Source organism: Pinus tabuliformis, chromosome 6, assembly GCF_031772625.1.
Source record: "Pinus tabuliformis cultivar Carrire ecotype Pingquan chromosome 6, CPIR1, whole genome shotgun sequence".
In the NCBI taxonomy this organism is placed as follows: Eukaryota; Viridiplantae; Streptophyta; class Pinopsida; order Pinales; family Pinaceae; genus Pinus; species Pinus tabuliformis.
This window is the reverse complement of record NC_142292.1, coordinates 529,228,822-529,234,226: the sequence shown is the minus strand read 5'-3', so window position 1 is coordinate 529,234,226 and position 5,405 is coordinate 529,228,822.

Sequence of the window (5,405 nt, the reverse complement as noted above, 5' to 3'; positions counted from 1 at the left end):
AACCCAAATCAACCCAATGTCCAGTATACTCAACTTTCTGGACAAGCTACCCAACTACTTGGTCAGCCCACTGTCTAGTATAATGAACCTTCTGGACAAGCTGCCCAACCACTTGGTCAGCCCACTATCCAGTATAATCAACCTTCTGGACAAGCTGCCCAACCACTTGGTCAGCCCACTGTCCAGTATAATCAACCTTCTGGGCAAGCCGGTCAGCCTCAAACACAGTTAGGCCAACTAGCTGCCCAACCCACTCAGCCATCTGGTCTGTTAGGACAACCTTCCGCTGCTCAACAACAACTTCAGTATCAGCAGGTAGGTCAACCTCAGTACCAGCCGGTAGGCCAACCTCAGTATCAGCAAGGTTATCCTTCTGGCCAGATAGCCCAACCTACAGGACAGCCTACTGGCGCTACTCAATCCGGTCCTTGGCCCCAAGCAGGACCCCAAAACCCATCTGGTCTTCAAATGCAGGCTGGAGTTCAATCCCAAACATTTTATCAAACTCAGCCTGCTTCTCAAACTCAATTTGGAGTCCCACCACAGTATGGCTACCAACAACCTCAAGGGCAACCTTTGTTCGCCCCATACCAGAATTACCAACAACTGCAAGCGAATCCTTTGCAGAATTATCAACAACCATATGGCGCATCTACAGCATCGTTTGGTAATCCTTACGTTGGGGGGCAAAACACAAATCCCTAGGGCCAATACACTATGGGGCCAAATCCGTCCGGGCAAAGCCCATGGGGGCAACCACCACCTGGTTGGAACCCTGGTGCTCCATCCTACCAGCAGCCCCAGATGTCTTTTAATCCTCAGTTACCATTCTTAGCGACTTTAGAATTACCGGATGTGTCCAAACTGACCAATGATCCTATTCTTCATAATCCTTATTGGCCTCCGGTTCCAACCAAAATTCCTGGTGACTGTCCAAAATTCGATGGTAAAGCTAATGAAGATCCACAAGCTCATGTCATGACTTATCACCTGTGGTGTTCATCCAACTCATGGCTTGATGATTCAATTCGGCTTCGCCTTTTTCAAAGGACTCTCACTGGCTCTGCCGCTAAGTGGTATATTGAGCTCAATCGCGGATCCTTTCAGGATTTCAACTCGTTGGCAATGGCATTCCTCACTCATTTTCAGTTGCCCATTCGATATGAAACGGGCACACACCTCCTCACATCCTTAAGACAGACAACGGCTACGCATATCTCTGATCACATCCATGAATGGAGACGGCGTAGACGTATGATTAAATTTTGGATTCCCGACCAGCTTCTTACGGATTGGTTTACGACTTCGTTCGTTCCTCCAATAGCTCGGGACATTGCTATGGGAGCGTGTGTTACTGAAGAGCAAGCTATCGCGCGTGCTCAGTACCTTGAATTGGTTTATTCTCATTCAGGGACATTGTATGATTATCTGCCTGATGCCCCGAGACCAGGAACATCCAAAGCCCCGCCAACACCCACTGTTGACGGTATTATTGGGTCTGTTAGTTCATCCTCTAAGAAAAATTCCGCGAACCCTGGGAAGCAGAAATCAAATGCTCAGGTCATACCTACTTCTAATACTACTTCCGAGGTCAATGTCGTTCAGTCCACCACGGCAGACAAAGCCTCGAAAGCAAAAAAGAAAGGGAAAGCGAAAAATAAGCAAGATCAACCTAAACAGGAACCCCCCAAACCTCAACCCGAGGAGGGTGCCAAGCGCAAACCCAAGTACCCTTGTCTTATCTGTGATGAGGATCACTACACCAAAGACTGCCCTCGGCGGTCCGAAGTTAGTCGTTTGTTGAAAGGCACTCCCGGGGTCCCTGCGGTGCTTAAAGAACCCTTTCCCTCACAGCAAACTCAAATGGTGGCTGACCCCTCTCAACCTCCCTCTTCCTTCGGTTCCCAGGTGTTTATGGCTGGAACAATACCTATTAATATTAGTACTCGAACAAAGGATTATCCATCTGCCGGGAAAGAGCCTGAAGTCCCCTCCAGTGCTCCCCCGTTCAGTTCAGGCCCGCTCCATATTGAGAGACCTAGTACTGAAACGCCTCTTCGACCCCCTCCAAAAGGAGTACTCCGGAAATCTTCTTACAACCCAAATGCCCGTGCTGCACAGCACTACAATATCGTTGAGGACTTAGCCCAGACTCCATCGGCTATGTCCGCCCTAGAAGTTCTCCAGAGCTGCCCTTCTCAGAGGAAGTCCTTCCTATCCGCTATCGGCGGTATAGACCCGGCTGATTCGGATTTAATCACTTTTGATTTAGAACGCCATACGCAGAGACTGCCTCCCCAAATCGCATTCCTCATACAGGTGATTATTGATAAGAAAACCATCCATCGTACAGTCATTGATGAAGGTGCTTCAACTTGCATCATGTCTGTTGCCTGTTGGAAAGCTATTGGATCTCTGACGCTGAGCCAGTCTCCTACGACCTTGGAAGCTTTTGATGGAAGAGCATCCCGTCCTTATGGTATACTCCAACGTTTACCAATCACTTTGGAAGGGAAGACGGTCGAGATGGAAGTTGAAGTTGTTGATGCTACTCTAACCTACAACCTCCTTCTCGGGCGCAGCTGGATATACGCGATGCAAGCTGTCGCTTCATCTTTCTTTCGTATCATTCGTTTCCCTCATCAAGGGAAGATCATTACTGTGGACCAGCTGTCATTCTTCGCTTCCTCTTCGGAAGGAACCATCCCTTTGGTGGAGCATACCTCCAAGTCGACTGAGAGTCTGGGTCATGGGATTTTCAAAGATCCCGCCCTTATGGGCATTTTTCCAGCCCCACCTCCTAACGTCACTTTCGTCAATATGATTTCTACTGGTTCTGATCCATGGATCCTCCCTCCCATCGACCAACTATATTCTTGGGGTGACCAGATGCCGTTGAGTCCTGCCGAGCTCCACTACGTCGAGATTGTTGCTGCATCGGTTCTCTCTTCTGAACTTGCTCCTTCAAGCAAGGTTTTCCACTCGTTCACTCCATCCTTAGAGCTTGTAGATGAGGCTTCTTCGGATCCTTTCAAAGAAACATTTTATTCCGACGAAACCATTATCGAGACTATGTCTCTCGAGGAACCCCCTTGGCATGATACTCACCATCGTTCCTCGTTTCTACCTGCCCCTCAGGATATGCTTACTTGTGTTGAGCGGTTTGCTCCTCGTTTCCCATTTCCAATCCTTCAAGCACCTATCCACGTTTATCAAGCGTCCTCTGAAGGAAATATGGCAAGCATTACGCAAACCCAACCTATCGACATCTCTGTGAAACCAGGGATTGTCGAGCACATTCACATCGGAGTCACTTGTACTCCAGAGGAGATTCGACTTTATTCCAACCTTTTTCGCGAATTTCGTGATGTTTTTGCTTGGTCCTATGAAGAAATGCCCGGCATTGATCCTAGCATAGTGGTGCATGAGATAATCACGTACCCAGGTGCTAAGCCTGTTCGTCAACGTTTACGTCCTGTACACCCCAGAAAGGCTGCAACGATTAAGGCCGAAGTAGAGAAGCTTCTTAAAGCCGGTTTTATTTATCCTATCCCGCTCACAGATTGGGTTTCTAATATTGTACACGTGACTAAAAAACAGGGTACAATTCGTGTTTGTGTCGATTATCGTGATATTAATCGGGCCTGTCCTAAAGATAATTTCCCCACACCATTCATTGATCAAATTATTGACGAGTGTGCGGGAAGCGAAATGTTTTCTTTTATGGACGGTTTTTCTGGTTATAACCAGATCAATATTGCTCCTGCTGATCAACACAAGACCGCCTTCATCTGTCCATGGGGTACTTTCGCCTATAAGAAGCTCCCTTTCGGTCTCAAAAATGTCGGTGCTACCTTCCAACGTGCAATGTCCTATGCTTTTCATGACATTCGACACATTGTACAGCCATACCTGGATGATCTTCCAGCTCATTCAGCTAAGCGTCAGGACCACCCTACTCACCTTCGCGAGATATTTCTTCGCTGTCGATACTACCGAATCAGACTTAATCCTCACAAGTGTGTCTTCTGCGTAGAATCGGGTCGACTTCTAGGATTTGTCGTCTCCCGGGAGGGCATCCGATTGGATCCCCTCAAAGTCGAAGCTATAGTGAATCTTCCTCCACCTGCTACCTTACATCAATTGCAGAGCTTGCAAGGTAAGGCAAATTTTCTACGTCGTTTCATTCCAAACTATGCCGAAGTGGCTAAAGGTTTCACACGATTACTAAAACGAGATGTCCCTTTTCATTGGGATACCATGGCTCAGGAATATTTTGAGCGACTCAAGGGTCTCCTTGTTTCTGCTCCATTGCTTCGCCCTCCGAACTACCATCGTGACAACACCTTATATTTAGCTGCCTCCGATACCACGATCGGCATGGTTCTTGTTCAAACCGACGACGATGACACTGAGCATGTTATCTATTATCTCAGCCGCAATCTTTTAGATACGGAAACTCGATATGCTTATGTCGAGAAGTTGGCGTTACCCGTCGTTTATGCGGTCCAACGTTTCCGTCACTATATTCTGCTGCGCACTACTACAGTGGTTTCTGATTGCAACCCCATGACGTATATCTTGTCACGCCAGTTGCTATGGGGCAAGTACTCAAAGTGGTTTGTCATCCTCCAAGAGTTTGACTTGGAATTTACTACTGCCAAGTCCAAGAAATCCCTTGTCTTTGCTGAGTTAATTTGCTCTTTGCCATCTTCTTCCACGCCCTCTCATACAGAGGATCAAATTTCGGATGAGACTTTGTTTCTCATCAGCACCCTCGACCCCTGGTACGGTGATATCATTATATATTTGCAAACGTCCTCCTTTCGCCCTGGCATTTCCAAAGACGCTCGGCGAAGGATTCGTCATCAGTCTCAACCATACCGTATCATTGGGGATACACTGTATCGCCTCGGCGCCGACTCTGTTCTCCGCCATTGTCTTACTCACGAGGAAGCAGAACGAGTCTTGAATGACTGCCACTCTGGTGCTTGTGGTGGTCATATGTCCGGATATGCAACTGCCCAGAAAATCCTCCGTGCTGGCTACTTCTGGCCCTCTATTTTTAAGGATTGCATTCTTGCTGTCTATTCCTGTCACGAGTGCCAGATGTTCCAGCGGAAGATGCGAGTGCCTCCCGCTCCATTGCACCTTGTTGTCACCGTCGGCCCTTTTGCAAAGTGGGGCATTGATTATGTGACCTGTAACCCTCGCTCGGCCGGGGGGCATGGGTTTATTATCGTCGCCGTCGATTATTTTACTAAATGGGCCGAGGCGATGCCTACGCTGACTAAAGACGGTCACACAGCGGCGCAATTTCTATTTAACCATGTTATTTCGCGTTTCGGCGTCCCTCAAGCCATCGTCACTGATCACGGGAAGCATTTCCGTAATCATATGATGAC